At 50.3% G+C, this 15,599-nt stretch overlaps 1 protein-coding gene across 6 annotated transcripts in view; it reads left to right on the top strand.

Moving 5' to 3' along the window:
* The window catches only part of NOS3 (nitric oxide synthase 3), a 271,255-nt gene that overhangs the window by 172,085 nt on the left and 83,571 nt on the right, over positions 1-15,599 (top strand). The window lies entirely within an intron of this gene.

Here is a 15,599-nt window from a genome sequence, read left to right as displayed (position 1 = left end):
CAAGCCTCAGTTAGGATACTGTGCCCGGACGAGCGTACACAATAAGGAAGGATTTTGAATCCCGGGTAAGACTCATACCAGCCACACCAATCACACCGTACAACCTGTGATCTGAACCCAGTTAACAGCATGATAACAGCGGAGCCTCTGAAAAGATGGCTCACAACAATAATAACCCAATTTTTGTAACAATAACTATGTACAAGTATTGCAGACAATCCGCACTTGGGATGGGCGCCCAGCATCCACTACGGACTACGAGAAATAGATTTATCGGTAAGTAAAATCTTATTTTCTCTAACGTCCTAGTGGATGCTGGGGACTCCGTCAGGACCATGGGGATTATACCAAAGCTCCCAAACGGGCGGGAGAGTGCGGATGACTCTGCAGCACCAAATGAGAGAACTCCAGGTCCTCCTCAGCCAGGGTATCAAATTTGTAGAATTTTACAAACGTGTTCTCCCCCGACCACGTAGCTGCTCGGCAGAGTTGTAATGCCGAGACCCCTCGGGCAGCCGCCCAGGATGAGCCCACCTTCCTTGTGGAGTGGGCCTTGACAGATTTAGGCTGTGGCAGGCCTGCCACAGAATGTGCAAGTTGAATTGTGCTACAAATCCAACGAGCAATCGTCTGCTTAGAAGCAGGAGCACCCAGCTTGTTGGGTGCATACAGAATAAACAGCGAGTCAGATTTTCTGACTCCAGCCGTCCTTGAAATATATATTTTCAATGCTCTGACAACGTCCAGCAACTTGGAATCCTCCAAATCGCTAGTAGCCGCAGGCACTACAATAGGCTGGTTCAGGTGAAACGCTGACACCACCTTAGGCAGAAAATGAGGACGCGTCCGCAGTTCTGCCCTGTCCGAATGGAAAATCAGATATGGGCTTTTATACGATAAAGCCGCCAATTCTGACACTCTCCTGGCTGAAGCCAGGGCCAGTAGCATGGTTACCTTCCATGTAAGATATTTCAAATCCGCCGATTTGAGTGGCTCAAACCAATGGGATTTGAGAAAATCCAAAACTACATTAAGGTCCCACGGAGCCACTGGGGGCACAACCGGGGGCTGTATATGTAGTACTCCTTTTACAAAAGTCTGGACTTCAGGAACTGAAGCCAATTCTTTTTGGAAGAAAATCGACAGGGCCGAAATTTGAACCTTAATGGACCCCAACTTGAGGCCCATAGACACTCCTGTTTGCAGGAAATGTAGGAATCGACCCAATTGAAATTCCTCCGTGGGGGCCTTCCTGGCCTCACACCACGCAACATATTTTCTCCAAATGCGGTGATAATGTTGTGCAGTCACCTCCTTCCTGGCTTTTACCAGTGTAGGAATGACCTCTTCCGGAATGCCTTTTTCCCTTAGAATTTGGCGTTCAACCGCCATGCCGTCAAACGCAGCCGCGGTAAGTCTTGGAATAGACACGGTCCCTGCTGAAGCAGGTCCCGTCTTAGAGGTAGAGGCCACGGATCTTCCGTGAGCATCTCCTGAAGTTCCGGGTACCAAGTTCTTCTTGGCCAATCCGGAGCCACGAGTATCGTTCTTACTCCCCTTTGCCGTATGATTCTCAGTACTTTTGGTATGAGAGGCAGAGGAGGAAACACATACACTGACTGGAACACCCACGGCGTTACCAGAGCGTCCACAGCTATTGCCTGAGGGTCTCTTGACCTGGCGCAATACCTGTCCAGTTTTTTGTTGAGGCGAGACGCCATCATGTCCACCTTTTGGTTTTTCCCAACGGTTCACAATCATGTGGAAGACTTCTGGATGAAGTCCCCACTCTCCCGGGTGTAGATCGTGTCTGCTGAGGAAGTCTGCTTCCCAGTTGTCCACTCCCGGAATGAACACTGCTGACAGTGCTATCACATGATCTTCCGCCCAGCGAAGAATCCTTGCAGCTTCTGCCATTGCTCTCCTGCTTCTTGTGCCGCCCTGTCTGTTTACGTGGGCGACTGCCGTGATGTTGTCCGACTGGATCAACACCGGCTGACCCTGAAGCAGGGGTTTTGCCAGGCTTAGAGCATTGTAAATCGCTCTTAGCTCCAGTATATTTATGTGAAGAGATATCTCTAGGTTTGACCATACTCCCTGGAAGTTTCTTCCCTGTGTGACCGCTCCCCAGCCTCTCAGACTGGCATCCGTGGTCACCAGGACCCAGTCCTGTATGCCGAATCTGCGGCCCTCTAACAGATGAGCACTCTGCAACCACCACAGAAGAGACACCCTTGTCCGTGGCGATAAGGTTATCCGCTGATGCACCTGCAGATGCGATCCGGACCATTTGTCCAGCAGATCCCACTGAAAAGTTCGTGCGTGGAATCTGCCGAATGGAATCGCTTCGTAAGAAGCCACCATCTTTCCCAGGACTCTTGTGCATTGATGCACAGACACTTTTCCTGGTTTTAGGAGGTTCCTGACAAGTTCGGATAACTCCTTGGCTTTCTCCTCCGGAAGAAACACCTTTTTCTGAACCGTGTCCAGAATCATTCCCAGGAACAGCAGACGTGTTGTCGGGGTCAACTGAGATTTTGGAAAATTCAGAATCCACCCGTGTTGTTGCAGCACTACTTGGGTTAGTGCTACTCCGTCCTCCAGCTGTTCTCTGGACCTTGCCCTTATCAGGAGATCGTCCAAGTAAGGGATAATTAATACGCCTCTTCTTCGCAGAAGAATCATCATTTCGGCCATTACCTTGGTAAAGACCCGAGGTGCCGTGGACAATCCAAACGGCAGCGTCTGAAACTGATAATGACAGTTTTGCACCACGAACCTGAGGTACCCTTGATGTGAAGGGCAAATTGGGACATGCAGATAAGCATCTTTTATGTCCAGGGACACCATAAAGTCCCCTTCTTCCAGATTCGCTATCACTGCTCTGAGTGACTCCATCTTGAACTTGAATTTTTGTATGTACAGGTTCAAAGATTTCAGATTTAGAATAGGTCTTACCGAGCCGTCCGGCTTCGGTACCACAAATAGTGTGGAGTAATACCCCTTTTCCTGTTGTAGGAGGGGTACCTTGACTATCACCTGCTGAGAAAACAGCTTGTGAATGGCTTCCAATACCGTCGCCCTGTCTGAGGGAGACGTTGGCAAAGCAGACTTTAGGAACCGGCGAGGGGGAGACTTCTCGAATTCCAACCTGTAACCCTGAGATACTACCTGCAGGATCCAGGGGTCCACCTGTGAGCAAGCCCACTGCGCGCTGAAATTCTTGAGTCGACCCCCCACCGCTCCTGAGTCCGCTTGTAAAGCCCCAGCGTCATGCTGAGGGCTTTGCAGAACCCGGGGCGGGCTTCTGTTCCTGGGAAGGAGCTGCTTGCTGCCCTCTCTTACCCTTTCCTCTGCCTCGGGGCAGATATGACTGTCCTTTTGCCCGCTTGTTCTTATAGGACCGAAAGGACTGCGGCTGAAAAGACGGTGTCTTTTTCTGTTGGGAGGGGGTCTGAGGTAAAAAGGTGGATTTTCCGGCAGTTGCCGTGGCCACCAGATCCGATAGACCGACGCCAAATAATTCCTCCCCTTTATACGGCAATACTTCCATATGCCGTTTGGAATCCGCATCACCTGACCACTGTCGCGTCCATAAACTTCTTCTGGCAGATATGGACATCGCGCTTACTCTCGATGCCAGAGTGCAAATATCCCTCTGAGCATCTCGCATATAAAGAAAAGCATCCTTTAATTGCTCTAAAGTCAATAAAATACTGTCCCTATCCAGGGTATCAATATTTTCAGTCAGGGAATCCGACCAGACCACCCCAGCACTGCACATCCAGGCTGAGGCGATGGCTGGTCGCAGTATAACACCAGTATGTGTGTATATACTTTTTAAGGTAGTTTCCAGCCTCCTATCAGCTGGATCCTTGAGGGCGGCCGTATCAGGAGACGGTAACGCCACTTGTTTTGATAAGCGTGTGAGCGCCTTATCCACCCTAGGGGGTGTTTCCCAGCGCGCCCTAACCTCTGGCGGGAAAGGGTATAATGCCAATAACTTTTTTGAAATTAGCACTTTTCTATCTGGGTTAACCCACGCTTCATCATTTAATTCCTCTGATTCAGGAAAAACTACAGGTAGTTTTTTCACACCCCACATAATACCCCTTTTTGTGGTACTTGCAGTATCAGAGATATGTAAAGTCTCCTTCATTGCCGTGATCATATAACGTGTGGCCCTACTGGAAAATACGTTTGTTTCTTCACCGTCGACACTAGATTCAGTGTCTGGGTCTGTGTCGACCGACTGAGGTAAAGGGCGTTTTACAGCCCCTGACGGTGTCTGAGATGCCTGGGCAGGTACTAACTGGTTTGCCGGCCGTCTCATGTCGTCAACTGATTTTTGTAATGTGCTGACATTATCACGTAATTCCATAAACAAAGCCATCCATTCCGGTGTCGACTCCCTGGGGGGTGACATCACCATTACCGGCAATTGCTCTGCCTCCACACCAACATCGTCCTCATACATGTCGACACACGCGTACCGACACACAGCAGACACACAGGGAATGCTCTATTGAAGACAGGACCCCACTAGCCCTTTGGGGAGACAGAGGGAGAGTTTGCCAGCACACACCCAAGCGCTATAATATATATGGGAACAACCCTATATAAGTGTTGTATCCTTATAGCAGCTTAAATATAGTAATATCGCCAAAAAAGTGCCCCCCCCTCTCTGTTTTACCCTGTTTCTGTAGTGCAGTGCAGGGGAGAGTCCTGGGAGCCTTCCTCACAGCGGAGCTGAGCAGGAAAATGGCGCTGTGTGCTGAGGAGAATAAGCCCCGCCCCCTATTTCGGCGGGCTCTTCTCCCGGAGTTTGTGAGATCTGGCAGGGGTTAAATACATCCATATAGCCTCAAGGGCTATATGTGATGTATTTTTAGCCATAAAAAAGGTATTATACATTGCTGCCCAGGGTGCCCCCCCCCAGCGCCCTGCACCCTCAGTGACCGCTGTGTGAAGTGTGCTGACAACAATGGCGCACAGCTGCAGTGCTGTGCGCTACCTCATGAAGACTGAAAAGTCTTCTGCCGCCTGTTTCTGGACCTCTTCAATCTTCGGCATCTGCAAGGGGGGTCGGCGGCGCGGCTCCGGGACCGGACTCCATGGCTGGGCCTGTGTTCGATCCCTCTGGAGCTAATGGTGTCCAGTAGCCTAAGAAGCCAATCCATCCTGCACGCAGGTGAGTTCACTTCTCTCCCCTAAGTCCCTCGATGCAGTGAGCCTGTTGCCAGCAGGACTCACTGAAAATAAAAAACCTAAAAACTTTTTCTAAGCAGCTCTTTAGGAGAGCCACCTAGATTGCACCCTGCTCGGACGGGCACAAAAACCTAACTGAGGCTTGGAGGAGGGTCATAGGGGGAGGAGCCAGTGCACACCACCTGATCCTAAAGCTTTATTTTTGTGCCCTGTCTCCTGCGGAGCCGCTAATCCCCATGGTCCTGACGGAGTCCCCAGCATCCACTAGGACGTTAGAGAAATGTAAATTGAAAACCACATAGTACAGTATGGACGCCATAAACAAGACAACCAGCTAGGTCTTATCTTCAAGGTAAGGCGCAATAACTAACCTGACTTATAGATCAATAAAGATAGGACCTGTCTCCTATAGTACTATACTGGTGTAGCTACACCTGGCCCGCACTGCGTCATAGCGTGACCTCAGAGTGTGACGTTCCAGGCTCCGATCTTATTGGTCTGATCTAATCATTTTCATGGTTTGATACAGAATAAAACATTTGAGTCAAAGGTCCAACAAAAGTAGCATTATGCATTCAATGTACAGTGTACACAGGGAAGAAATACACAGGTCAGCCCGATCATACAATGTAATGACTGCTGCAGAGAGGCTTCTCCTGTACATACAATGTAATGACTGCTGCAGAGAGGCTTCTCCTGTACATACAATGTAATGACAGCTGCAGAGAGGCTTCTCCTGTACATACAATGTAATGACTGCCGCAGAGAGGCTTCTCCTGTACATACAATGTAATGACTGCTGCAGAGAGGCTTCTCCTGTACATACAATGTAATGACTGCCGCAGAGAGGCTTCTCCTGTACATACAATGTAATGACTGCCGCAGAGAGGCTTCTCCTGTACATACAGTGTAATGACTGCTGCAGAGAGGCTTCTCCTGTACATACAATGTAATGACTGCTGCAGAGAGACGTCTCCTGTACATACAATGTAATGACTGCTGCAGAGAGGCTTCTCCTGTACATACAATGTAATGACTGCCGCAGAGAGGCTTCTCCTGTACATACAATGTAATGACTGCTGCAGAGAGGCTTCTCCTGTACATACAATGTAATGACTGCTGCAGAGAGGCTTCTCCTGTACATACAATGTAATGACTGCTGCAGAGAGGCTTCTCCTGTACATACAATGTAATGACTGCCGCAGAGAGGCTTCTCCTGTACATACAATGTAATGACTGCCGCAGAGAGGCTTCTCCTGTACATACAATGTAATGACTGCTGCAGAGAGGCTTCTCCTGTACATACAATGTAATGACTGCTGCAGAGAGGCTTCTCCTGTACATACAATGTAATGACTGCCGCAGAGAGGCTTCTCCTGTACATACAATGTAATGACTGCCGCAGAGAGGCTTCTCCTGTACATACAATGTAATGACTGCCGCAGAGAGGCTTCTCCTGTACATACAATGTAATGACTGCCGCAGAGAGGCTTCTCCTGTACATACAATGTAATGACTGCCGCAGAGAGGCTTCTCCTGTACATACAATGTAATGACTGCCGCAGAGAGGCTTCTCCTGTACATACAATGTAATGACTGCTGCAGAGAGGCTTCTCCTGTACATACAATGTAATGACTGCTGCAGAGAGGCTTCTCCTGTACATACAATGTAATGACTGCTGCAGAGAGGCTTCTCCTGTACATACAATGTAATGACTGCTGCAGAGAGGCTTCTCCTGTACATACAATGTAATGACTGCTGCAGAGAGGCTTCTCCTGTACATACAATGTAATGACTGCTGCAGAGAGGCTTCTCCTGTACATACAATGTAATGACTGCTGCAGAGAGGCTTCTCCTGTACATACAATGTAATGACTGCCGCAGAGAGACTTCTCCTGTACATACAATGTAATGACTGCCGCAGAGAGGCTTCTCCTGTACATACAATGTAATGACTGCCGCAGAGAGGCTTCTCCTGTACATACAATGTAATGACTGCCGCAGAGAGGCTTCTCCTGTACATACAATGTAATGACTGCCGCAGAGAGGCTTCTCCTGTACATACAATGTAATGACTGCCGCAGAGAGGCTTCTCCTGTACATACAATGTAATGACTGCCGCAGAGAGGCTTCTCCTGTACATACAATGTAATGACTGCCGCAGAGAGGCTTCTCCTGTACATACAATGTAATGACTGCCGCAGAGAGGCTTCTCCTGTACATACAATGTAATGACTGCTGCAGAGAGGCTTCTCCTGTACATACAGTGTAATGACTGCTGCAGAGAGGCTTCTCCTGTACATACAATGTAATGACTGCCGCAGAGAGGCTTCTCCTGTACATACAGTGTAATGACTGCCGCAGAGAGACTTCTCCTGTACATACAGTGTAATGACTGCCGCAGAGAGGCTTCTCCTGTACATACAATGTAATGACTGCTGCAGAGAGGCTTCTCCTGTACATACAATGTAATGACTGCTGCAGAGAGGCTTCTCCTGTACATACAATGTAATGACTGCTGCAGAGAGGCTTCTCCTGTACATACAATGTAATGACTGCTGCAGAGAGGCTTCTCCTGTACATACAATGTAATGACTGCTGCAGAGAGACTTCTCCTGTACATACAATGTAATGACTGCTGCAGAGAGACGTCTCCTGTACATACAATGTAATGACTGCTGCAGAGAGGCTTCTCCTGTACATACAATGTAATGACTGCTGCAGAAAGGCTTCTCCTGTACATACAATGTAATGACTGCTGCAGAGAGACTTCTCCTGTACATACAATGTAATGACTGCTGCAGAGAGGCTTCTCCTGTACATACAATGTAATGACTGCTGCAGAGAGGCTTCTCCTGTACATACAATGTAATGACTGCTGCAGAGAGGCTTCTCCTGTACATACAATGTAATGACTGCTGCAGAGAGACGTCTCCTGTACATACAATGTAATGACTGCCGCAGAGAGGCTTCTCCTGTACATACAATGTAATGACTGCCGCAGAGAGGCTTCTCCTGTACATACAATGTAATGACTGCCGCAGAGAGGCTTCTCCTGTACATACAATGTAATGACTGCCGCAGAGAGGCTTCTCCTGTGCATACAATGTAATGACTGCTGCAGAGAGGATTCTCCTGTACATACAATGTAATGACTGCTGCAGAGAGACTTCTCCTGTACATACAATGTAATGACTGCCGCAGAGAGGCTTCTCCTGTACATACAATGTAATGACTGCCGCAGAGAGGCTTCTCCTGTACATACAATGTAATGACTGCTGCAGAGAGGCTTCTCCTGTACATACAATGTAATGACTGCTGCAGAGAGGCTTCTCCTGTACATACAATGTAATGACTGCTGCAGAGAGGCTTCTCCTGTACATACAATGTAATGACTGCTGCAGAGAGGCTTCTCCTGTACATACAATGTAATGACTGCTGCAGAGAGGCTTCTCCTGTACATACAATGTAATGACTGCTGCAGAGAGGCTTCTCCTGTACATACAATGTAATGACTGCTGCAGAGAGACGTCTCCTGTACATACAATGTAATGACTGCTGCAGAGAGACTTCTCCTGTACATACAATGTAATGACTGCTGCAGAGAGGCTTCTCCTGTACATACAATGTAATGACTGCTGCAGAGAGGCTTCTCCTGTACATACAATGTAATGACTGCCGCAGAGGCTTCTCCTGTACATACAATGTAATGACTGCTGCAGAGAGGCTTCTCCTGTACATACAATGTAATGACTGCCGCAGAGGCTTCTCCTGTACATACAATGTAATGACTGCTGCAGAGAGGCTTCTCCTGTACATACAATGAGCATTTATTCATTACACAATATAACATATTACAGTATCTCTGACCACCCTCCCATCCATCTCACCAACTCTGACTCCTTTTACCCTGTATCTTGAGATGAAGTCATGGCCCTCATCCGGTCCCCCCACCACCACCTCCTCCCTTGACCCTATCCCTCCTCCGCTGCCTCCCTTCTTCTGCCCGCTCCCATGTTGCCCACCTCCTCAATCTCTCCCTCTCATCAGGCACTGTCCCCTCAGCCTTCAAGCATTCCCTTGTCTCCCCTATTCTTACCCTTGATCCTAAAGCCGGGTACACACCTGCACATTGTCGGGACAATTTACTGTTTCGTAGCGACGAATTGTCTACATCATGCAGCGTGTACACATGATTGCGCGCTCCTGTGGGTCATTAGCGCTCTCTTCCGTTCGGCCCTTCTGCTGGACCGTCAGAATATATCACCAGCGACCCAGGTCAGTGTGCGCGATCAATCTCTGCTGGTCCAGACCAATGGGAACTGGCCGTCGCTCTAGTGCAGGGATGGGGAACCTTCAGCCCTCCAGCTGCTGTTGAACTACACATCCCAGCATGTCCTGCAACTGGTTTAGCATGGCCAAATAGCAAACCTGTAGCAAGGCATGCTGGTATGTGTAGTTCAACAACAGCTAGAGGGCCAAAGGTTCCCCAACCCTGTTCTAGCCTGTGGCCAACTTAACACTCTCTTCTATTACTGACCCATCTCTCACTCTCTCATATTACTGACCCATCTCTCACTCTCTCCAACTACCGACCCATCTCTCACTCTCTCCAACTACCGACCCATCTCTCACTATCTCCAACTACCGACCCATCTCTCACTCTCTTCTATTACTGACCCATCTCTCACTCTCTTCTATTACTGACCCATCTCTCACTCTCTCCAACTACCGACCCATCTCTCACTCTCTTCAACTACCGACCCATCTCTCACTCTCTTCAACTACCGACCCATCTCTCACTCTCTCCAACTACCGATCCATCTCTCACTCTCTCCAACTACCGACCCATCTCTCGCTCTCTTCTATTACTGACCCATCTCTCGCTCTCTTCAACTACCGACCCATCTCTCACTCTCTCCAACTACCGACCCATCTCTCACTCTCTTCTATTACTGACCCATCTCTCACTCTCTCCAACTACCGACCCATCTCTCGCTCTCTTCAACTACCGACCCATCTCTCACTTTCTTCTATTACTGACCCATCTCTCACTCTCTTCTATTACTGACCCACCTCTCAATCTCTTCTATTACTGACCCATCTCACTCTCTCCAACTACCGACCCATCTCTCACTCTCTCCAACTACCGATCCATCTCTCACTCTCTCCAACTACCGACCCATCTCTCGCTCTCCCAACTACCGACCCATCTAGCACTCTCTCCAACTACCGACCCATCTCTCACTCTCTCCAACTACCGACCCATCTCTCACTCTCTCCAACTACCGACCCATCTCTCGCTCTCCCAACTACCGACCCATCTAGCACTCTCTCCAACTACCGACCCATCTCTCACTCTCTCCAACTACCGACCCATCTCTCACTCTCTCCAACTACCGACCCATCTCTCACTCTCTCCAACTACCGACCCATCTCTCACTCTCTCCAACTACCGACCCATCTCGCGTTCTATCCAACTACCCACCCATCTCTCACTCTCTCCAACTACCGACCCATCTCTCACTCTCTCCAACTACCGACCCATCTCTCGCTCTCTCCAACTACCGACCCATCTCGACCCATCTCTCACTCTCTCCAACTACCGACCCATCTCTCGCTCTCTCCAACTACCGACCCATCTCTCGCTCTCTCCAACTACCGACCCATCTCTCACTCTCTCCAACTACCGACCCATCTCTCACTCTCTCCAACTACCGACCCATCTCTCACTCTCTCCAACTACCGACCCATCTCTCTCTCCAACTACCGACCCATCTCTCACTCTCTCCAACTACCGACCCATTTCTTACTCTCTCCAACTACCGACCCATCTCTCACTCTCTCCAACTACCGACCCATTTCTTACTCTCTCCAACTACCGACCCATTTCTCACTCTCTCCAACTACCGAACCATCTCTCGCTCTCTTCAACTACCGACCCATCTCTCACTCTCTCCAACTACCGACCCATCTCTCGCTCTCTCCAACTACTGACCCATCTCTCACTCTCTCCAACTACCGACCCATCTCTCACTCTCTCCAACTACCAACCCATCTCTCACTCTCTCCAACTACCAACCCATCTCTCACTCTCTCCAACTACCGACTACCGACCCATCTCTCGCTCTCTCCAACTACCGACCCATCTCTCGCTCTCTCCAACTACCGACCCATCTCTCGCTCTCTCCAACTACCGACCCATCTCTTACTCTCCAACTACCGACCCATCTCTCACTCTCTCCAACTACCAACATATCTCTCACTCTCTCCAACTACCGACCCATCTCTCACTCTCTCCAACTACCGACCCATCTCTCACTCTCTCCAACTACCGACCCATCTCTCACTCTCTCCAACTACCGACCCATCTCTCACTCTCTCCAACTACCGACCCATCTCTCACTCTCTCCAACTACCGACCCATCTCTCACTCTCTCCAACTACCGACCCATCTCTCACTCTCTCCAACTACCGACCCATCTCTCACTCTCTCCAACTACCGACCCATCTCTCACTCTCTCCAACTACCGACCCATCTCTCACTCTCTCCAACTACCGACCCATCTCTCACTCTCTCCAACTACCAACTACCGACCCATCTCTCACTCTCTCCAACTACCGACTACCGACCCATCTCTCACTCTCTCCAACTACCGACTACCGACCCATCTCACTCTCTCCAACTACCGACCCATCTCTCGCTCTCTCCAACTACCGACCCATCTCTCGCTCTCTCCAACTACCGACCCATCTCTTACTCTCCAACTACCGACCCATCTCTCACTCTCTCCAACTACCGACCCATCTCTCACTCTCTCTAACTACCAACCCATCTCTCACTCTCTCCAACTACCGACTACCGACCCATCTCACTCTCTCCAACTACCGACCCATCTCTCGCTCTCTCCAACTACCGACCCATCTCTCGCTCTCTCCAACTACCGACCCATCTCTTACTCTCCAACTACCGACCCATCTCTCACTCTCTCCAACTACCGACCCATCTCTCACTCTCTCCAACTACCGACCCATCTCTCACTCTCTCCAACTACCGACCCATCTCTCACTCTCTCCAACTACCGACCCATCTCTCACTCTCTCCAACTACCGACCCATCTCTCACTCTCTCCAACTACCGACCCATCTCTCACTCTCTCCAACTACCGACCCATCTCTCACTCTCTCCAACTACCGACCCATCTCTCACTCTCTCCAACTACCGACCCATCTCTCACTCTCTCCAACTACCGACTACCGACCCATCTCTCACTCTCTCCAACTACCGACTACCGACCCATCTCACTCTCTCCAACTACCGACCCATCTCTCGCTCTCTCCAACTACCGACCCATCTCTCGCTCTCTCCAACTACCGACCCATCTCTTACTCTCCAACTACCGACCCATCTCTCACTCTCTCCAACTACCAACCCATCTCTCACTCTCTCCAACTACCAACCCATCTCTCACTCTCTCCAACTACCAACTACCGACCCATCTCACTCTCTCCAACTACCGACCCATCTCTCGCTCTCTCCAACTACCGACCCATCTCTCGCTCTCTCCAACTACCGACCCATCTCTTACTCTCCAACTACCGACCCATCTCTCACTCTCTCCAACTACCAACCCATCTCTCACTCTCTCCAACTACCAACCCATCTCTCACTCTCTCCAACTACCAACTACCGACCCATCTCACTCTCTCCAACTACCGACCCATCTCTCGCTCTCTCCAACTACCGACCCATCTCTCACTCTCTCCAACTACCGACCCATCTCTCACTCTCTCCAACTACCGACCCATCTCTCGCTCTCTCCAACTACCGACCCATCTCTCGCTCTCTCCAACTACCGACCCATCTCTCACTCTCTCCAACTACCGACCCATCTCTCACTCTCTCCAACTACCGACCCATCTCTCACTCTCTCCAACTACCGACTACCGACCCATCTCTCACTCTCTCCAACTACCGACTACCGACCCATCTCACTCTCTCCAACTACCGACCCATCTCTCGCTCTCTCCAACTACCGACCCATCTCTTACTCTCCAACTACCGACCCATCTCTCACTCTCTCCAACTACCAACCCATCTCTCACTCTCTCCAACTACCAACCCATCTCTCACTCTCTCCAACTACCAACTACCGACCCATCTCACTCTCTCCAACTACCGACCCATCTCTCACTCTCTCCAACTACCGACCCATCTCTCACTCTCTCCAACTACCGACCCATCTCTCACTCTCTCCAACTACCGACTACCGACCCATCTCTCACTCTCTCCAACTACCGACTACCGACCCATCTCACTCTCTCCAACTACCGACCCATCTCTCGCTCTCTCCAACTACCGACCCATCTCTCGCTCTCTCCAACTACCGACCCATCTCTTACTCTCCAACTACCGACCCATCTCTCACTCTCTCCAACTACCAACCCATCTCTCACTCTCTCCAACTACCAACCCATCTCTCACTCTCTCCAACTACCGACTACCGACCCATCTCACTCTCTCCAACTACCGACCCATCTCTCGCTCTCTCCAACTACCGACCCATCTCTCGCTCTCTCCAACTACCGACCCATCTCTCGCTCTCTCCAACTACCGACCCATCTCTCGCTCTCTCCAACTACCGACCCATCTCTCGCTCTCTCCAACTACCGACCCATCTCTCACTCTCTCCAACTACCGACCCATCTCTCACTCTCTCCAACTACCGACTACCGACCCATCTCACTCTCTCCAACTACCGACCCATCTCGCTCTCTCCAACTACCGACCCATCTCGCTCTCTCCAACTACCGACCCATCTCTCACTCTCTCCAACTACCGACCCATCTCTCGCTCTCTCCAACTACCGACCCATCTCTCGCTCTCTCCAACTACCGACCCATCTCTCGCTCTCTCCAACTACCGACCCATCTCTCGCTCTCTCCAACTACCGACCCATCTCTCGCTCTCTCCAACCACCGACCCATCTCTCGCTCTCTCAAACTACCGACCCATCTCTCGCTCTCTCCAACTACCGACCCATCTCTCGCTCTCTCCAACTACCGACCCATCTCTCACTCTCTCCAACTACCGACCCATCTCTCACTCTCTCCAACTACCGACCCATCTCTCACTCTCTCCAACTACCGACCCATCTCTCACTCTCTCCAACTACCGACCCATCTCTCACTCTCTTCTACTACCGACCATCTCTCACTCTATCCAACGACCGATCCATCTCTCACTCTCTCCAACTACCGATCCATCTCTCGCTCTCTCCAACTACCGACCCATCTCGACCCATCTCTCACTCTCTTCTACTACCGACCCATCTCTCACTCTCTCCAACCACCGACCCATCTCTCACTCTCTCCAACCACCGACCCATCTCTCACTCTCTCCAACCACCGACCCATCTCTCACTCTCTTCTATTACTGACCCATCTCTCACTCTCTTCTTTTACTGACCCATCTCTCACTCTCTACAACTACCGACCCATCTCTCACTCTCTCCAACTACCGACCCATCTCTCACTCTCTACAACTACCGACCCATCTCTCACTCTCTCCAACAACCGACCCATCTCTCACTCTCTTCTACTACCGACCCATCTCTCACTCTCTTCTACTACCGACCCATCTCTCACTCTCTTCTACTACCGACCCATCTCTCGCTCTCTCCAACTACCGACCCATCTCTCACTCTCTTCTACTACCGACCATCTCTCACTCTATCCAACGACCGATCCATCTCTCACTCTCTCCAACTACCGATCCATCTCTCGCTCTCTCCAACTACCGACCCATCTCGACCCATCTCTCACTCTCTTCTACTACCGACCCATCTCTCACTCTCTCCAACCACCGACCCATCTCTCACTCTCTCCAACCACCGACCCATCTCTCACTCTCTCCAACCACCGACCCATCTCTCACTCTCTTCTATTACTGACCCATCTCTCACTCTCTTCTTTTACTGACCCATCTCTCACTCTCTACAACTACCGACCCATCTCTCACTCTCTCCAACTACCGACCCATCTCTCACTCTCTACAACTACCGACCCATCTCTCACTCTCTCCAACAACCGACCCATCTCTCACTCTCTTCTACTACCGACCCATCTCTCACTCTCTTCTACTACCGACCCATCTCTCACTCTCTTCTACTACCGACCCATCTCTCGCTCTCTCCAACTACCGACCCATCTCGGACTCTCTCCAACTACCGACCCATCTCTGACTCTCTCCAACTACCGACCCATCTCTGACTCTCTCCAACTACCGACCCATCTCTCACTCTCTCCAACTACCGACCCATCTCTCACTCTCTCCAACTACCGACCCATCTCTCACTCTCTCCAACTACCGACCCATCTCTCACTCTCT

The sequence above is a fragment of the Pseudophryne corroboree genome, chromosome 5, assembly GCF_028390025.1.
Source record: "Pseudophryne corroboree isolate aPseCor3 chromosome 5, aPseCor3.hap2, whole genome shotgun sequence".
NCBI lineage: Eukaryota > Metazoa > Chordata > Amphibia > Anura > Myobatrachidae > Pseudophryne > Pseudophryne corroboree.
Note: the sequence above shows the minus strand (reverse complement) of the source record. Positions and strands in the feature narration are given on the sequence as shown.